This window comes from Coturnix japonica, chromosome 20 (assembly GCF_054131305.1).
Source record: "Coturnix japonica strain WE chromosome 20, WE-NBRP24, whole genome shotgun sequence".
NCBI classification, from domain to species: Eukaryota; Metazoa; Chordata; class Aves; order Galliformes; family Phasianidae; genus Coturnix; species Coturnix japonica.
Window position 1 is genome coordinate 7,270,470 of NC_140682.1, and position 20,812 is coordinate 7,291,281.

Sequence of the window (20,812 nt, forward strand, 5' to 3'; positions counted from 1 at the left end):
GCACCAATGGGGCTTACGTGTTTGCATCAAAAGACAAAATACCAAGCAGAGAGCATGGGAATCAGATGTTGTTTCTGAAGCAGAATTAAGATTAAAAAAATCGATTTCACAGTCTGACATCAACCCTCCTCCACCCCTCCCATTCCCCCCCCAGAGCACCCCTCCCTTCCTTCCCTCTTTGTTTAAAGGAAACAAGGGGCCAGGGAGAGCAGGAAGTATGCAGATAAGGAGTGAGACCTCACGGAAGACATCAGGCAAGGAGGAGAATAGATGTTGTAAATACCAGAAGAGGAGTTGCATCCCCCTGATAAGAACAAGAGGGGTCTGCATGCTAAACAACTATTGAATATGTATCAGAATTCTGAGAAATCATTGACTATGTATGAGATGTACCTATATCTGTGTCACGATTTTACAAGTCCGTGTGCAAGTCTGGTGGAGCTATCCCCCTTGCACCCAGCGCTGGAATAAACATACCTGCTTTATAACCCATCTATGTGTTATACAGTTTGATTCCGCAAGTCACTTACACCCCATATTTTCCCTAACAGCCACACTGGGTTATCTGGATTTGTTACATTTATCCATAGTTGCTGGCAGATGTTTCTCTCTCTCTCTCTGTCTTTAATCCCCACACAGCCCATCTTCCCAACTGTGGGTTTCGGTTAGGAGGTATGCACCCATAGGGTCCATGCCCTGCTTGTAGATATTTATCCTGCCCAGCCCCAGGTGCCCAATCTGAGGCAATAGTTTCACATCCCTAATAGGCACAGTAATATGAGCCTGGGTGGTTACAGTATCCCCTCCCTGGGTTTGAGCTTAGGCAAAAATAGTAACCCTTTTGGTTTAGACTGGGCTGTATAGGTACCAGGTCACACAGGGATGTAAGGAAGCTTGGTGTGGGTGGCGTTGTGCTGCTATACAAAATGTGATCACTGTGAGAATCCCCAAGTACCAATGGATACCCCTAAGGCCCATCTTTCCCCACAGTTCACTCCTCTGCCTCACTCGTCAACTGGGTTGCAACCAGCTACGAGGGGTTTTTTTAGTTCTTCTCAGCAGCAGTAGTGTTCTTCAGGGGAAGCCTTTACCTGGAATACCCATTGGGCTTGTCGCAGTGTGAGTTTCAAGTCGTCACCCCCAGGAGCTACCTCCCACTTCTCGTCACCGATGGGTCCTTTAACACGGCTGGCATGAGTCCATCCTCTCTCTGCGGTTCGAATAGCTGTTTCTGCAGTAAATAAAACAACATAGGGACCTTCCCCTTGTGGTGTTAGTGTAGCTTCTTTCCAAGTTTTTATTAGGACCCCATCCCCTGCCTGTATCCTATGGATTGCTATCTCCAATGGGGACTGCTGTGCAATCAGATCCTTCTTGTAGTTCCTTGCACCCATTCATTAATTGTATAAGATTTTAATTGATCATCTTGTAAATGGGGGTGACCAAGAGGTATTTCAAGATTATAGGGCATACCATAATCTTCCCTCTTTGTTTAACAAAGACTTTGAATAAAATCATCATATCAATACTACAATTGCTGGCCTGGGATTATTATCGCCTCTTTGGGGTTCCTGGACAGGAGAGGTGCACCCAATTGATTTCAGCGGTCCTGCCTGGGTGGTGAGGTGACTTCTTGGGATGGCTGATAGGAAACTGTTACATAAAGGATGGGCTCTATGAAAGCTAAGGCACAGGTGTTGACTCCTGCAGTCCCGGTAATTTCGTGCACAGACAAAGGCAAGGGAATTTAATTCTTGCCTTGGGGGGTCTCTTGAGTCTCAGGTGAGTCTTGGGACTCAGGTGAGTCTGGGAGCGCGCTGTTGCTGTATGGTACCCTGTGCACTTGATGAAGTGCCAGCAGCACACCCCTAATAATCCGAGAATCAGAGCGAGGTACTCCAGAGGGAATGGGCCCTAAATCCAAGAATCGTGTGAGCTGAGTAGTTCGCAGCATCATTCTGGAGATAAGGGGAATAGGAGCTGCCAAGTACAAGGGAAAAGCATCCCCAGAATTGTGCCTGAAGATAAGCCCCTTGGGGAGAAGCTTCAGAATTGGAAAAATAATCCCAAAACTGGGGATAACGAAAAAGATGTTTAAATACTGTATACAAAAAGCCTAGAGAGCCACTATAGGGAAAATCATTATTTTGACCAAAATAGGGGTCTGACAAAGATTGGGTTTGTCAGACTTTGAATTTATATGTAAACAGTAATACTCCTTTCTCTGAAAAAGAATTGGCTTATGACATTGAATGGGTGCAAGAAGTAACAGTTCCTCACAAGGAGTCAAAGTTCAAAAGAAAAAAAAAGCAGAAAGATCATAAATGGGATCCCTTAGATACATTCCCTCTCCCCCCCCTCAACCCCCACAATTTCTAGATCAATGCAAGCAGCAGCAACCCCTCCAGAGAAGGGGACTGGCTGAGCTGCTGATCCCATGCAGGGCCCTAGAGGGAGGATGCACTCTCAATTACTGAGGGAACTGGAACAGCGTAAACAGGACCTGGAGAGTTCACCTTTCCCTAATACTAATCTTACAAATACTTCACATTATCCTCTTAGGGAAGTCTCCTTAGGTCAAAGGAAAATAGGGAATGCTAAGCTGCCATTTTTACTAGCAGAGAAGTCAGGAGATTCAAGGAGGAAATTGATTCCTTAACTGGGGATCCCGTAAGAATAGCAGAGCAATTAAATCAATTACTAGGACCTAATTTCTAATCATGGACAGAAATGATGCTTATCATGTGTAGAGAGTGTTTTTTTACAGTTAGTTAGCTGAGAAGGGTCGTAAACACGGTGCAGTTAATCTAACAGTCATGCCACCTGCAAGGGCAGTGAGAATAACAAGATGCTCTGGGATGGTGAGAAACTAGCCATGGTTCTGGGAACTCAGCAAGGGAGTAGCTTTCAGTTGATAACAACAAGCTGTTAAGATACTCGGGGATGGTATGTAATTGGGAACCAATGATGAGCTCCACTTTTGCAATATGTATGAGCTAATGATCCGTATTATAAAGGTTCACGCAGCCAAGGAATAAATGAGATTCGCTGATCATATGTCAATGACAGGTGTGGTCGTCTGCTTTTCTCCCGCCGTTCTGCAACAAACACCTATATACAAATTTAAGAACACAACGGAGTAACTGTTACTGTTTATTAACAACCAGTTTTAATAATACGATAAAAGTACGTCCTGAGAAAGGGGAACAAACATGCTTCTTCAAGGTTTTTTAGCTGTTCTGGATCTCAGCCGTCGCTTGGTGATCAGATGATCACTTTCCTTCTTTTGTTCCTCAGATTCCTGAAGAAAACATTTCAAAAGTTACTCATCTTTTCACACAAGACTGACAAGCTCTTCTTGACCCACGCAAACATATTTCTTCCCCTAAATGGATTTCAGAATGGCATTTGCTTATTATATTTTATTCAGAAAACTATGGGATACCGAGATCATTTTAATGCAGCTTAATCACAAGGAACAAATATGGAGAATGTACAAAATCCTGTTTATCTTAAAAAAGCACACACATCTGAGGAAAGCCTGAAGGCAGCTTTTATTTTGAAATACTTGTTTTCAAAAGAGTATTATAATACTTGTTTTGTGAAACATGAAGCGTTCAGAAAACATTTTTAGCCTCAATCCCTGTAGCTATGACTTGCCCAGAATTTCAGTTCTCGGTTCAGTTCCATGTTCTCAGAACTACAGTGAGAAAAGAAATTCTCATCTTCTTCATCCTCTAACAAAAAAAATATAACATTTTGGTTTCTGCCCCTATCTGTCACGGTTTGAACTAAAAATCCACCTGCGTCCGTGACAGGGGCCGTGGGCCCCGGAGGGGCCCTGGGCCGAAAGGAAAAAGTTAATTAGGAAAAGAAAACAGCGGCAACGATCTAAGGAGGCACACTTATTTACTAAATACTATATCGAAATACCGGATAACACAATATAATACAATATAATTGAAAATTGAAAATTGGGCTAACGAATCAAGCAAAATAGGAGAGAGAATGAGTCCCGTAACCGAGAGGCCTACTGTGAAATTTAGGCGAGACGGTGAAGGCTCCCACACACTCCCCTGAACGCCAGAACTCGAAAGACGTCAGTCTGTTCTGCGACAGAGTTAATATAGAGTCCAGGTCCCGTGACCCATCGTGTTGTTCCCTGGGAGATGTAGTCTTCTTCTGTAAGTTGCAGATTCAGTAAAATTATTCATGCTTTATATGATGTTATGATGTGGAATACTGATAGCAAAAATTACAAAATTATTAAACCATGACATTCCACCCCTTATTCTACATCATTACATTATGTTTATACATACATACACACTCATATGTATAATTGTGAATAATCAGCAACCTTATTTTTCTCAACAATTTATATTTATTCCTTACAAATCCCTAAGTTGAGAACAAAACTCTATAACCTAACCTACTATTTATTAATTTTGAGAAAATGGCAAAACTGCCAGAAAAAGGAAAACATGTCAGCGGTAGAGGGGAAAGGCAGCGCTAGTAGGGCGTCCCCCACATCAAGGTGCACTCATCCTTTCCCAGCCACCACAGCAGATTCCCTTTTGACTTATACTTCTTTCCATGTGTGCTCTACACATGCATGGCCAGTGCAGGATATAGAGTCCAGATGGAAAACTTGCTTACAGAATGCCTAATTAAGGTATATAGAGAAAAAGCGTTTCCTTAACATTAATCCACTCTATCTTAAGTCCTATACATAATTGAACTATTCTGTATCTAATTGAAATATTTTTCTGAGACTCTACCTATATATTTACAGGAAAATCATTGGCTGCACTCCCCCAACATCAAATTCCCTTGTGGTACACATTGAACATTCCCATTTTTGTCCATCACCCACCACGTGCACCCAGGTCCCTGGGCAAAGACAGTACCCCGGAGAGGTTTGCCCTTTCCAGACGCTGGAAGGACCCAAACCGTCTTTCCCAACACGCTCTTTATGTGTACTACAGGAACCTTATCTCCCTCCACGGTACGTAGGGAGCTGGATTGGTTAGGACCATTGCGATTACTAGATCCTCGAGTGTTGACCAACCAGGTGGCTTCTGCTAAATGGTTCTCCCAGTTTTTGTACGTTCCACCACCCATTGCTTTCAACATAGTTTTCAACAACCCATTGAATCGTTCAATCTTACCAGAAGCTGGTGCATGATAGGGAATATGGTAAATCCACTCAATGCCATGATTTTTGGCCCAAGTGGTTACAAGAGAATTTTTGAAATGAGTCCCATTATCTGATTCAATTCTTTCTGGAGTGCCATGCCGCCACAGGATTTGCTTTTCCAACCCTAATATGGTGCTTCGGGCGGTAGCATGGGGTACTGCGTATGTTTCAAGCCACCCAGTGGTTGCTTCCACCATGGTGAGTACATAACGCTTACCATTGCGAGATCGTGGCAAGGTGATATAATCAACCTGCCATGCCTCTCCATATTTATACTTTTGCCATCGCCCTTCCCCCCAAAAAGGTTTCATCCTCTTGGCTTGTTTAATTATGGCGCATGTTTCACAGTCATGAATAACTTGAGCAATAGCGTCCATAGTTAAGTCCACCCCTCGGTCTCTGGCCCACTTGTATGTCGCATCCCTTCCTTGATGACCTGAAGTCTCATGGGCCCACCGAGCTAGGAATAATTCACCCTTGTTCTGCCAATCCAAGTCTATTTGAGCCACCTCAATTTTGGCAGCTTGATCAACCTGATGGTTATTTTTATGTTCTTCAGTAGCCTTACTTTTAGGCACATGAGCATCTACATGGCGCACTTTTACAACAATGTTCCTTATTCGGGCAGCAATGTCTTTCCACAGTTCAGCAGCCCAAACAGGTTTACCCTTTCGTTGCCAATTATCATCTTCCCACTGTTGCAACCACCCCCATAAGGCATTTGCCACCATCCATGAATCAGTATAAAGATGAAGCATTGGCCACCTCTCCCGTTCAGCTACATCTAAAGCCAGCTGAACAGCCTTTACCTCTGCAAATTGACTTGATTCTCCTTTACCTTCAGTGGCCTCTGCAACTTGTCGTGTGGGGCTCCATACAGCAGCTTTCCATCTGCGATGCTTCCCTACAATACGACATGATCCGTCTGTGAATAGGGCAAATTTCTTTTCGTTTTCTGGTAGCTCATTGTATGGTGGTGCCTCTTTAGCACGTGATACCTCTTCTGTAGGTGGTTTTTCAATTTTTTTACTCTCAGGCCAGTCCATGATCACTTCTAGAATTCCAGGACGGCTGAGTTTTCCCATTCGAGCTCGTTGAGTAATTAATGAAATCCACTTACTCCAAGTGGCATCAGTAGCATGATGGGTGGAGGGAACCTGTCCTTTAAACATCCAGTTTATTACTGGCAAGCGAGGTGCTAGAAGAAGCTGAACCTCTGTCCCAACTACTTTAGAAGCAGCCCGAACCCCCTCATACACGGCTAAGATCTCCTTCTCAGTCGGAGTGTAGCGCTCCTCAGACCCTTTATATGCTCGACTCCAGAATCCCAGGGGTCGGCCTCGGGTCTCTCCTGAGGCTCTTTGCCACAAACTCCAAGTGGGACCTTTCTCTCCAGCAGCAGTGTAGAGGATGTTCTTCACATCCTGTCCCGTCCGTACTGGCCCCAAGGCCACGGCACGGGCTATCTCTTGTTTTACCTGCTCAAAAGCCTGCTGCTGCTCAGGACCCCATGAGAAATTATTCTTCTTCCGTGTTACCTGATAGAGGGGGCTCACTATGTGGCTGTAGTTTGGGACATGCATTCTCCAAAAGCCCACTACTCCCAGAAAAGATTGGGTCTCTGTTTTGTTGGTGGGCGGAGACATAGCAGTGATTTTGTCAATCACATCTGCTGGGATGTGACGACGTCCATCTTGCCATTTTATACCTAAGAACTGAATTTCCTGGGCAGGCCCCTTCACCTTGCTGCTCTTAATGGCAAAACCAGCTTTCAAAAGAATTTGGATTATCTGTTTTCCTTTCTGGAAAACCTCTGCTGCTGTATGGCCCCACACTACAATATCATCAATATACTGCAAGTGCTCAGGAGCATTACCCTGTTCCAAAACAGCTTGGATCAATCCATGGCAAATTGTTGGGCTGTGCTTCCACCCCTGAGGTAAACGGTTCCAGGTATACTGAATACCTCTCCAGGTAAAAGCAAACTGTGGCCTACATTTTGCAGCCAATGGGATGGAAAAGAAGGCATTAGCAATGTCAATGGTGGCATACCACCTAGCTTCTTTTGACTCCAATTCATACTGGAGTTCTAGCATGTCTGGTACAGCAGCACTTAATGGAGGTGTGACTTCATTCAGGCCACGGTAATCTACCGTCAGCCTCCATTCCCCACTGGTTTTACGCACTGGCCATATGGGGCTGTTAAAAGGCGAGTGCGTTTTGCTAATCACTCCCTGATTTTCTTATTGGCGAATTAGCTTGTGAATGGGGAGCAATGAGTCCCTATTGGTGCGGTACTGCCGTCTGTGAACCACTTTGGTGGCAATTGGTACCACTTGGTCTTTTACCTGGAGCAACCCCACAGCAGAAGGATCATCTGACAGACCAGGTAAAGTTGACAGCTGCTTAACACCGTTTGTGTTAACAGCAGCTATCCCAAAGGCCCATCGATACCCCTTGGGATCCTTAAAATGTCCCATCCTAAGGTAATCGATTCCCAGTATACATGGAGCCTCTGGACCAGTCACAATAGGGTGTTTTTGCCAGTTTTTACCAGTGAGGCTTATTTCGGCCTCCAACATAGTCAATTCTTGAGAACCCCCAGTCACTCCATGGATATATATTGGTTGTGTCCCTTGGTGACTTGAGAGCATTAGGGTGCACTGTGCACCAGTGTCCACCAAGGCTCTATATTTCTGTGGTTGAGATGTGCCAGGCCACTTAATCCACACAGTCCAGTGTACTCTGTTGTCCCTTTCCCCCCCCTGGCTGGGGGCAGGGCCCCTCTATTGTTTACCTCGGTGGCTTGCAGCAACTGGAACTTTCCCCCTTTTGGAAGAGTTCGCCTTGGTGGTTGTTTTGTACTGTAATTCTTTCACTCGTGCCTGAAGTGCAGAAGTGGATGAATTATACCACCTCTTTATATCCTCCCCATGATTACGCAAGAAATACAACAAAGCAAAACGTATGGTCTTATCGTTGTCATTTGCTTGAATATGAGGACCTCTCTTTTTTATGGTTGAGATTTTCGATGATACGGGTCGAGAGGAACTCATGTTGTTTAGCTTTTTCAATAGGCGATCGTGGGAATCCTGGTCCCCATCATCTGGTACCACCATGGATCCATCTACATCAGGCATGTTAGTCAACATGTCAATAATATCATTTTGTGTTCCCTCCATTCTGTTTAACCTTTCAGCTATTTTGACAATGGCTGAAGTATAACGATTAACTTCTGTAGTGCTTATAAATAATTCAAGCTCCTGAAGTTTAGCAATTAGTTCATTAACAAGGGGTTTCCTTTCCCCTTGGCCATATACTAATGCAAGTGCACTGGCATGCTTTTCTGGAGCAGCCCTTGTAAAGTCACGCCACATTTGTCGTGGTACACGGACTATCTCAGGATCATGTAATTGGTTCGGGTCATTGCGGTTGAAGTGGGAGCTGTATAGCATTTCCACCAGAGCATTTTCTCTCAAAGTTTGGATGCCTTTCTCTATATCAGTCCATTTCCTTTTCTCAGGCTCCAAGTCCCGTTTAAAGGGGAATCTATCTCTTACCGCTATCAACATCCGCTTCCAGAGGGTGTAGGACTGATCTTGGCATGTGCCAATACCTCTGTCCACACGTGCATCTCTGGAAATGCTACCCAGTTGGCGAGCTTCATTGCCATCAAGCCACACACTGCTGGCACCATTGTCCCAGCATCGAAGTAACCAAGTGACCATATGTTCTTTTCGTTGACGTGTGTAATCCTTTCTTAGATCCCGAATTTCACTCAGTTTTAAAGATCTATCAATAATGGTCGTAATACTTTGCTCACCTTTTGCTCTATCAAGAGTCCCAGGTGTTGATGGTGGTAACTGTGTTGATGAGGCTGCCCCATCTATAAGTTTGGACTCGAGAAATTCTCGTAAAGAAAATCTAACTTTTGGCTCCTCTTCATCTGACTCTGACTCTTGTATCATTTCCTCTAGGTAACCCTCCTTCTTTTTCCTCTCTCCTAACTTCCTCTGCTCCTCATACTTCTTCTGCTCCTCTATCATCTTCTTATACCCCTCTAACATCCTCTGCTCCTCCAACTTCTTCTGGTCTTCTGACTCCCCCTGCTCTCCTGAGTCCCCCTGCTCTCCTGAGTCCCCCTGCTCTCCTGAGTCCTGCTCTCCTAACTCCCTCCGCTCTTCTAACTCCTTCTGCATTTTCTCTAACTGAGTTGAAAATTGTTTTACTTTTCGCCCTCTTACAGGGGCAACCAACATTGTATCTGGTGCCCCTGGTAGTTGGTCAAGGTGTGGTACATACGGTTCAGACTTGGGGATGTTCCCCTTGGACTGGAGGGTGCATAGCTTGGATCGGAGGAGATCGCGCTCGAACTCCAGGGTGTCGAACTCAGCCCTGAGGGCGTTGTACTTGGACTGAATTGTGTCGAACCCGGACTCGAGCGCGTCGTGTTTGAACTGGAGAGTGTTGCGCTCAGATTGGACGGCATCGTACATGGTCTGGAGGTTGTTACGATCGATCTTGATAGCATCGAACTGAACCTTGAGGTCGCTGTACATGGACCGGAGGACATCTCGCTCAGATCGGAGGGTGTTACATTCGGACTGAAGGATGTTGTGCTCAGACTGGAGGGTGTTGTAATCAGTCTGGAGGGTGTCACGCTCCGACGGGAGAATGTCGCGCTCAGACTGGGGGCAGCTATTCTCAGTCTGGAGGGCGTTGTGCTCGGACTGGAGAGTGCCGTGCTCGGACTGGAGAGCATTGTGCTCGGACCGGAGAGCGTTGTGCTCGGACTGGAGAGCATTGTGCTCGGACCGGAGAGCGTTGTGCTCGGACTGGAGAGCGTTGTGCTCGAACTGGAGAGCGTTGTGCTTGGACCGGAGAGCGTTGTGCTCGGACTGGAGAGCGTTGTGCTCGGACTGGAGAGTGTCGTGCTTGGACCGGAGAGCGTTGTGCTCGGACTGGAGAGTGTCGTGCTCGGACCGGAGAGCGTTGTGCTCAGACTGGAGAGCATTGTGCTCGGACTGGAGAGCGTCGTGCTCGGACCGGAGAGCGTTGTGCTCGGACTGGAGGGTGCCGTGCCCGGACTGGAGAGCGTTGTGCTCGGACTGAAGAGTGTTGAGTTTGGATTGCAGGGATTCTTTCTCATACCAATATGTGTCTCGTTGATGTAGGAGGTCTTCTCTCTCAGCTCTGAGACTCTCTTTCTCATACCAGAATGAGTCTCGTTGTTGTAGGAGGTTATTTCTCTCATCAAGGAGACTCTCATTCTCAGCCCTGAGACTCCCTCTCTCAGCATCAAAAACTTCCCTCTCAGAAATGGTATTAAATAAGGCCCGATAAGCATTAGCTAGGCCCCAAGTCATTTGTGCCTCCTGAGATCTGCCTGAGCCACAACATTCCTGTCTCAAATATGCGGTCAAACTCTTGGGATTCTTTAAGTGTTCAGGAGTAAAGCTCCATGACACTAAAGATGTCTGTCTTCTAAAAGTCTCTCCAAAGTCTCTCCACACTCCCTGCCACTCAGTATTCTCTAATTCTAGGGAAGACTTCCTCCTGAGGTTATAAATCCAGATACTGAGTGAGATCACTACAATAACCAACAGTAAATTCAGGGAGATTAATAAGATTGACAGTGTGGTCCACTGGGACAACTGGTCAGTCGAAGACTGCTTAAAGGATGCAAAGAAAAAAGGAAGAGCACGCTCAAAAACCACCATTTCCGTACTATTAGTTGCATTAGTTGCTCCCTCTGGAGCTGCATGCAGATACCAAGTAAGCGTTGATAACCATGCTTTCAAATCATTATACATGTTTACAATTCCATAGGAAAAAGTGGCTAGCTTAAACATGCTCCAATATGTTTGGAGCATCACAAAAGAGGAACTAATGAAATGCAGTCCCTGGTAGAACAAACTTACTAGAGGGAACATTTTTTTTTCTTTTTTTTTTTTTCTTTTTTCTTCAATAGAGAGAAAAAAACTAAAAGAAAACAAAGCTCAGCAGTGTTTATAAAATATACCGGAGTATTGGCAGTCCGCCTGGACTTTCAAGGTCAAGCTCGCAGGTGCAGAATCGCAAACCTAAGATAGCTCCTTAACAAAGAAAAACAACTTGTAGCTCTGTTAAAAGCTAAAAGAGCAACAGAAGAAAACACAGAAAAACAGCAACTCAATATGCCCGCATTCTCCACCAAAATCTGTCACGGTTTGAACTAAAAATCCACCTGCGTCCGTGACAGGGGCCGTGGGCCCCGGAGGGGCCCTGGGCCGAAAGGAAAAAGTTAATTAGGAAAAGAAAACAGCGGCAACGATCTAAGGAGGCACACTTATTTACTAAATACTATATCGAAATACCGGATAACACAATATAATACAATATAATTGAAAATTGAAAATTGGGCTAACGAATCAAGCAAAATAGGAGAGAGAATGAGTCCCGTAACCGAGAGGCCTACTGTGAAATTTAGGCGAGACGGTGAAGGCTCCCACACACTCCCCTGAACGCCAGAACTCGAAAGACGTCAGTCTGTTCTGCGACAGAGTTAATATAGAGTCCAGGTCCCGTGACCCATCGTGTTGTTCCCTGGGAGATGTAGTCTTCTTCTGTAAGTTGCAGATTCAGTAAAATTATTCATGCTTTAAATGATGTTATGATGTGGAATACTGATAGCAAAAATTACAAAATTATTAAACCATGACACTATCATTCGTCAAATCATCAAAAAATTCAGGGGGATATTACAGTATGGGCAAATGATCACTATGCTGAACAGAAAAAGGACTCTAATATACTTAAAAGATGCAGTTCCAACAGAGCAAGAATGTTCTTAGCACAATAGCTGCCGACAGAGTCATGAAACTGGCACATCAGATCCTTTGCAAGTTGGCTTAGACAGGAGATCTTAGTTTAAGCATACCTAAAAAGCTGTCTAAGTTGTGCTCTAGAAAAGCGTGTAGTAGAATAATCCCACTCCGACACACTGAAATTATCTATGATTCCAAATTAGAAGACAGCTCCGTGATTGCTACATCACCTACTTAGTAAACTGTAAGCCAGCCAAACACTGAGATCTTTGAGGACAAACTAAAACAGAACAGCAGGAAGACCAACAAGAATGACTTGGTAGAATAAAGAAATACCTCAGTACTTTCAACCTCCTCCTGCAAATAGATGAAACCTCCAGTCTGTTTGGACTCCTTAGTAGTTTATTTTAAGCCAAGACTACAGTATAATCGCTTACCGAAGAAGAAGGTATATCTAGAGGGCCAGAAACGACAGTGGAATACAGCTTCCTTTTGCATCGTTTTGGCTTGGTCTCTCCTTCTTCGAGACTTTCAGGTTCGTTTGATTTAGGAGAACTTACTGCTGACATCAGCTTCTTGGCTAGAAGAAATTTGTTTTGATACATAAACCAATCAACTTACTGGTTTTGTGAGTCTTTAAATCAATGAATGCAAAAAAAGCTTCGTAACAAACTTGATTTATAAATGACACGTAAAATTTAAGTGAAAATACTCAGAAATTGTATTTGTTCATCGAGGTTCTTTATTGCTTCTATAGCTGAAACTGTTTATAGGTTCAGGTACAGCAGCTTAAAGCACGCATTAAAATGGAGTATGAAAGACAATCATGGCTCAGAAGTCGCTGGAAGTCAGAAACTTCAGCAGGAGTTAAACAACAGGCCTAACTTTCGTGCTGACAGAAGCACAAGACAGAACCAACTTTCTCTGTATACTTGTAGGTTTTCACAAATGTAATAATGAATCTCTGAAGAGACGAATAAATGCATTTACTTCATAAATCAAAGGACAACTTAACATGGCAGACAAGTTCTCTAAGAACACATACATTAATAGCCTACAGCAGAAACAAGCCATTCTACAATGTCTAGAAAACATGGAATAAAACTTATTCTACACCAACCTTTAGAGTGTATAATAGAAGGAGAGCTTTGAATAAAATCTCCAACTTTTTGCAGTGTTTCATCCTTCTTTTTAGTCAGTCTTGAAGCATGTACTCGCTTTCTCAGGAAGTAGTCTTTTCCGGATTTCTGTTCAACAGAGATGTGAACATGTGAAACAAGAGCATTGTTTAAACTTCATTTTAGTTCAACGTTATTTTAAGTTGACATTTTGAGCTTTACTACTGACATCTCTGTTCATTATGCTGATGATACCACAACGGCAAGTAATGTAGACAATTTTATACCCTTTAGGGAGTTGTCAAAATCTCAGCTATTTCAAGGCATACGTTTCTTAAAGTTTCTTAATAAGGCAGTAGTTTCTTTAAAAGTAGCTCCCAAGCTGTGGAGTTGTTTCTTACATAAGCTGTTCTAATTACATAAAATAAACAAACATACAAAACAGAAGACAACAGATGGGAAAAATCTACTACTCATACTCTGACCATGCCAAGGATACTGCTATCACATGTGAACATCTGTTTTTAATAACTGCCATGCATATTAATGATATGAACCTTAGTTTAATACAAGGGCTTCACTTACAAAAGCACACGATAATACACTAAAGCTTCTCTTCCCAACTATTCAGTGTGCAATATCCTTCCCTCCAAATCATTACACAGTACAGCCATTACACGCTCTGGGGACAGACTGACTTACCCTTTGGTTAGCTTATGGAATTTAATAGGAAGAGCTCATAAGCACGTAAGATTCCCATTCAGGTATACACATAAGGATAAGACACTGCTTCTTCCGTGTGACCACACAATTACAGGAAGTCCCAAGCTAGCTTCAAAACTAGAACAAAAACCAACCACTTTCTCGTCACTTGCAGAGGGTGAATTAAAAGCCATGACAGATTTTGTATTTTTCGTGTTCTCACTTTTCACAAAATCCTGGGAAAATAAGACAAGTTTCAGCCATGATTCTTTTGGAAAGAACAACTGATGTCACAAAAGTGAACACTTTAAACACTTTTGCTAATAGTAGGGAAGTATCTGCTAGTGGTAACTATTCCACTGTAAATCAAATAATAAATAAGCATTCAATTATAAAAACAGGACATTAAGATATCAGTATTAGACATCTCCTAATGTCTAAAAAGCTGATTTATGTCTACAGGTTTCAAAGAAAATACACAATGGAGTTAAGAGAAATTCCCTTCTCTTAAACCATTATTACTGAGCTTGGCTATTAGTTTTGTTCATTAAAGCAGTTCATTGATTAAATTCTTCAACTACTTTACTGAGGTAGAAATAGCATTTTTTTAATGCTTAAATGAGAATGGTAAAAAGGCATCAGATATTTTGTTTTCTGTTGGGTCTAGGTCATACCTCATCCATGTCATCACTTCTTTTCTTTTTTGCCTTAGGCATTTTCACTCCTAAAGGTATCATGCTGCCGTGCTGCTTTATCTCCATCTGATCAGGTTGCAAAGGTGTCAGTGGGATTTCCAGCTCCGGTTTTGGGAACCGACTAGTTTTGCCATTTTCTGCGGACACTCCAGAAGAGTCGAGGACAGTTTCCAAATGCTCCTGATAGCACAGAAGAATTTTAAGTGCAAGTGTTAAGGTAGCCATGAGATTAAAAAGCTATAAAGCATCTGGAAAAGGATATGTAAGCATTCGATTTTCCTGCTGTAAGAACACTTGTAACAGAAGGAGTCTATTTCAGTTACAGCAGAGTTTTACCCTTCTTTCTTGTTACATTTAAAATTATTTCCAATCTATGATCACAAAAAAAGTTCTCCATGTTAAACTGAGCCTGATACTTTACAAGTCATTTTTTTTCAAGGGCACAGACAACTACACTTTTTTTTAATAGAGAATGGTGGTAGAACTGACACGATTTTCTTCATCTCAACTTTGCTGTGTCAGAACTGGGCAGGAAAAGGAGCATTTGATTCAAGTGTTCAATTAACTTCCAGCTTAATCTTAGGGAATTTGCCCTTCCTCTTCTACACTAGAGATGTTATTTACATAAGTAAGGTCCAGCTGGCAAGGTGCAAGCCCAGTACAAGTCATTAAAGAACTCCATTGCTATCTTTTCCCTGGAGAGAATACAGACATTCAAGCAATGACACCGTACTTAAGCTGAAGGCTATCATGTACCTGCTCATGGTCAAATGGCAGCAAATGCACAGCTAAGTGACAGGGAAATGTCAGTATGCATTTCCCCAGCAGCACTTACTGTCCACAATCCACCCAATCCTGTTTTTCTCAACAGGAACAACAAAGTCAGAACTGAGATCACCTGGACTCCTCCTTCTCTATGGCAGGAATTCAGCTAGCATATCAAAAATGAGTTCAGATGCTGGTTGAACACATGGAAGACAGGCTGCTGGGGACATCAGAAAATGGTAGATGGCTGCTTCTACTGCTGCTAGTAACTAGCAAACTCCAGTGTCCCAAACACAGACTAGCAGCTTTTACTACTTACACTGTTCCAACCCCCTGAGGGGAGTCTTCTTCCTCTCAAAAAGTTACCAAAGATTGTAGAAAGACAAAAAGTAGTCAGAGCCACTTTATCAGGCTCTGCTAAGAATCTGAATGGAGTATCACCACCCACTGTATTTCCAAGAATTAAGTTGGTTAATAAATACTTTGTTTTTAAAATATATGTAACTGCTATTTTATGAAAGTTAGCAATTAAAAACTTATATAGGAATGATTAACATCATCTGCTAACAAAACAATATCCAGAAATCCTGCAGAGGAAGAAAATAAGTTCAATTTGCTGTGCCCGTTTCAGTGGCTCCATGAATTTTTTCCAAGTAACTTATCTAATCATGAGCCACTTCATAAGCATTAACATGAGGAGAGTTTTCAACAGCACCTGACAAAAATGCATCACACAATTGTTTCAACAGCTTTTATTCCTATCAAAGGCTATAAAAACAGGTGATCTGATCACCTTGAAAGGGATAAATAAATCAAAACTTGGGAATTGTTTAGAGAACATGAGATCTTTTCCTACTCATTCCTTATCAAAAGCAATACAATCACAACATTTTCAGATCTGAAGTTTCATACTAACCTCAGATTCATTTAATGAAGTGAGGCTCCTAGTACATGGACGTGACAAATAATTGTCTTCAGCTTTGCATCTTAATGGAATACTTTCTCCAGTTTTAGTTTTGCTTTGTTGTTTCCTAGGCTGTAAATATTTAAAAGGAGTAAAGATTAGGCTATGCATTAGACCTCCAAAATATCTCGAGTTTTCTAAAGTTACAGTGTAAAACCTCAAGCACAGACGCCACATGAACACGTAAGCTGAAACACAGCACAAGTGTGGGAAGGTAGTAACATCTATTCATTGTGTGATCTTCAGATACACCCTACTGGGTCTCACTAACAGTCTCAGGCAGTATTCTGCCTCCAAAAGAGAGAAAGCGAGACATTATTTAGGGACAAAATCTGTAACGCTGGTCGTTTTGTCATCCATTCCCCCCATACTCTGCACGCTCACAGCTGCTATGTTAGAACACCAAAGGCTAAACCTCTGCCTAATCTTCAGCATCCACATACGAATACATGGAAAACTGCATGGAAAAGTTCCATAATGTACACAGAGAGATGGTGTTCTAGTAAGTAAAATATTTTTGAGAAGATGAGAGCTCATGTTTGAGTGGAAGACAAAAAGAACCAACAAGTACTCATCACTGAATATGTAGTTAAAGGACTATATGCTAAGAAAAATGATTCTAGCTCCAGTATCTCCTAGGAAAACAGAAGAACAAAAAGGGGTTAACAAGATGTTAAGTACTGACTTTCTATAAATATAATCATACCTTTTCATTTACAGAGTCATTCCTTCTACTCTGTCTTTCTTCAAGTAAAGGTATTTCTGGCAAACACTGAGGGCTACTGTGGTTAATGCGTTGTTTTAATTCCTTTATAAAGTCATCTTTGTCAGCCAGTTCTTTTCTTAACTCTTCTATCACAGTTGCATTATCCTAATAAACAGTAAAAACTGCTGAGTTGTGGGATTGGCAAAAGGAATTAACACACACAAGCAGTATTGCAATTACTTAGTAGCATCAGTTTTAGAATTGCAGGCTAGAACACTTAACTATTCAAGAACAGTAACATTTCACGGATTTGTACGGTCACTGTTACAAGTGCAGTAGTCACAGAATTGCCTGGGAAGTTGTAATACAATATATTTTGATTCTTCTATTTTACTTATGTGCTTCAGCCTTCATCTCCCTTAAGATATAATAACCCGAGCTTTTATTTGTTCCCAAATCCTCGGTACTGTGAGAAAGTCGGCAGTTGTAGGGGAAGTTTTGCTATGAGAACATCTTTCTTCTCAGAGAAAGTGAATCCAAACATTCTCAAAAGAGCACAACTCATTTAGTCTTCTGTTTAGCTTCTGAAATTCTATGCTACGGCTTAGATTGGCTATCCTGATTAAAAGCTGGATGTTGAAATAAGAAATGCAACTTCCAGAGATCATCCCCCATTTGCTTTTTGATGCTTCCCTTAATCTCTCTCCACGTCCCCTTCTGTCTTTTCATGCCATTGTAGATACTACCTCAGAGAAAGCAAAGAAAGTAAGAAACCTGAGACAGAACTACTGTCTGAGTATTGAGCCTAGCTTGGGATCCGGAAATGCTGTGAAGTATCAGAAAAAGCTACAGATGTCCAGTATGACTGTAGGATCATAAGCATCAAACCGACATCTGCTTATCTGAACAACTGAAAAAATTGAAATTTTAGTAATTAACAGAAATTCTGTTTCTGAAGAACAAAAATAAAAGCTGGTGCTTTTTTTGGTTAGTTGCACATGATGTCAATACGACAGTGTTCAAGAACAGAACCACACCCAGAATACAAAGAGCAGGTACAGGAGTTTTACAGAATTTATGGGTAGCTAATCAGGTAGGAGGAAAGGAGAGCTGACCTTGCTTGAATCCTTTAAGGCAGATTGTCTCAGTTCTGCTATTTCTGTCTCTTTTTGTATGGCATTAGAAGCCAAAGTTTTGAGCTGTTCTTCCAAAGCTTCTACTAACTGATCTCTCTCCTCACGCCACTTTTGAATATTATGGTCCTTTTCCTCCAGCTCCTGTATTTCATGTTGAAAGAAAAGCATACACAGTAGAAACAAGCAGAATCTTTAAGACAGCCTAGAATTAATAAGTTTTTCATATAGCATAAATAAGGACTCAAGCTGATAAAAAGAGTTTATGGTAAGACATTTCAATTAACATATCGTGATGTCACTCAACAAGATCAGGTTATATGCATGTATTACATATGTATTTACTATGCAGATTATTGTATTTAAAGCAATCTGCCAGTGCTATGTAGTGACTAATTATTTGAATATCTTTCATGGTCTACCACTAATTTCAGTTGGCCACTTTCATTTTACTCCAATTTTTTTTTTTTTTTTTTTACCTTTTCCTGTTGTTTGGAAAACCTGCATCATTCATTTAATAAAAATTAAGAGCAAGAAAAATACCTGTTTAAGTTGTTGGATATTATAGTCTTTATAATCCAGCTCATCCTTAAACTGGTTATTAATCCTTTCAAGTTCATCCATCCTGTTCCTGAGGGATTCCTCCACAGAACGCATCGTGGACACCTGTAATGTAAGCACAGCTCACGGTTCATTAAAAGACTTCTGTAATCCAACCTGGCCAAATACTTCTTTGTTAAATAAAGAGGAATTCACAAACAAGTGCTGAGTAGGAAAACGACAGCAAGTGCAAGGTTACCAAGGAAGACATGAATTCATTTTTAAGCTTCAATTTTCCACCCCAAGCACACCCAATAAACTTTCAGACTAAGATCCTGCAAAATGGGTTTTAAGATATCTTCTTGTTTAATAATTAAATTTTAACTATTAACATCACTGAAGCTGAAATTGAAGAAAAAAAATATACATGCTTATACTAAAGAGCCTCTGGAAATTAGTCTATTTCTCTTCAAGTAAATAGCATTCTTCTTCCCAGTTATCAGCGTTTTTTCACAAGACTTAGGTTTTAGGCTTTGGAGTTACCACGGATACCAATGGCAAGTCACCAGTAACGTAGAGATAATAACAAGTCCCTTCCAGAGGCAGATTAGCTATTCTCTTCACAAACCTTATTCCAGACTACCAACCAACTTTACTTTCCTCTCTTCATTATCTATGTGAAACCATGTTTTAACTTCTGCTCCCCTCTAGAGCTTCAATGGCAACTTTACCTAAGATATGCTGCTAGCCACACTAGTGTGAAATTTCCAGCTTCATAGTTAAAGTTTGAGAAGTTTTAAAAGCAGAAAGCCAAGCATAATCTTACAGAAAAAAATATCTCAGTTGACTACAAACCTCGCTTTGTAGTTGCTGAATTTGTTTCTCGGCATCAGAATGTTTGTCTTTTAGATCTGCATACTCTTCTTCTTTCCTCTGCAAATCTTTTTTCAAATTCAGTACAAGGGCAGAACTCTCAGAAAGAATATTTTCTAGCCTTATGTTAAAAATAAAGAGACAAAGAACATTACTGTTACACATCTCATGGAAACAGCAATTACAGCTTAATCCATGCCCTGCCTGTTGGTTTCCATTTGTAAATAGACTCTTAAATCTATCTAGACCAGTGACAAGATTTAAACAATTACTTTTGAATTTCAGCTTGCTTCTCATAATCAGATGCTGAAGCAATAAATTATTCAGATGCTATTCTGAGGGATGTACAACAAAACCACCAGAAATCCCCATATTATTCTTTATTTCCTTGCACACTCCTGTTTTCCCTTGGAACTCAAGTAGCATACCAAAGCATCCTAAAGTAGTAGTTTGGCCATTGATAAGCATGCAAATGCATTAAGTCGAAGGGATGTTCCCATTAACTATTTTTAACTCTAGTTCATTCTCAGGGGCTCTAAGTTAACTCAGTGGTTACTTACGATTCTATACGTTGCACTTTCTCCATTTCACTCTTTTCCTTTTCCTGAAGAGAATGTTTCATCTGCTCCAAGCTGTTTTTCAGCTGCATAACTTCTTGAATCAGATTTGGTTCTTTGCTACTTAACTCTTCAACCTTTTTGTCTGCAATTTTTAAATGAGAGCTTTGGTCATATGATTATAACAAAACCACTACTATTTGGAGTACGGAGGAGTCCACATCCCTCCCTCAGTCTCTGGTAAGATGCATATACGTGATGCCATTCAGTGGTCACATTAGGATTCAATATTTATGCCAAATAAAGGCAGCAGGGACAAATCATCCAAGAACAGCATCTCATCCAAAGAAGGCCTTGACTTTCTCCCTTGCACATATTTTGCAAGAGGAATACAAGAAAGGAAGGGAGTACAGCTAAGTTTTAGATTTTCCCTTCTACATTGTATATGCCTTCCGTAATTCTAGGAACACTGATGCTCAGCTGTGCCCAGAAGTGAAGTTAAATGCATCAGAGCTTATCCAAACCATTTTGCTCAAATATTGCCCATGAGCGAGCAATTAGCAGGTCGTCAACAATTTTGATAGTTGCTTCAGGAAAAACAAAACAAACAAACAAAAAAAAGCACTTGAACAGCTGATGCTACTCAGAAGATCAGCAACAGCAGTTGAAACAATCCTAAAGAAACCGCTTTAAAACTATTACCAAATTTGCAAGTGCATCAACAGATGAGGAAAAAGCAGCAAAAAGGAAAAA

General features: G+C 41.6%; 1 protein-coding gene and 2 long non-coding RNA genes across 3 annotated transcripts in view; 1 reads left to right on the forward strand and 2 right to left on the reverse strand.

The window, feature by feature from the left end:
* Positions 1 to 20,812, forward strand: part of LOC146757493 (uncharacterized) — a gene marked incomplete at its 5' end in the record, with an annotated part of 360,734 nt that overhangs the window by 131,651 nt on the left and 208,271 nt on the right. The gene's annotated exons all lie outside the window — the stretch shown is intronic.
* LOC146757499 (uncharacterized) lies at positions 3,141 to 12,780 on the reverse strand. Its single transcript, XR_014936136.1, has 2 exons — positions 12,444 to 12,780; positions 3,141 to 3,301 (listed from the first exon to the last, which is right to left on the reverse strand). It is a non-coding gene; the product is annotated as an uncharacterized LOC146757499 (long non-coding RNA).
* On the reverse strand, positions 13,133 to 17,089 carry LOC146757500 (uncharacterized). The gene is made up of 3 exons (XR_014936133.1): positions 16,957 to 17,089; positions 16,203 to 16,322; positions 13,133 to 13,253 (listed from the first exon to the last, which is right to left on the reverse strand). It is a non-coding gene; the product is annotated as an uncharacterized LOC146757500 (long non-coding RNA).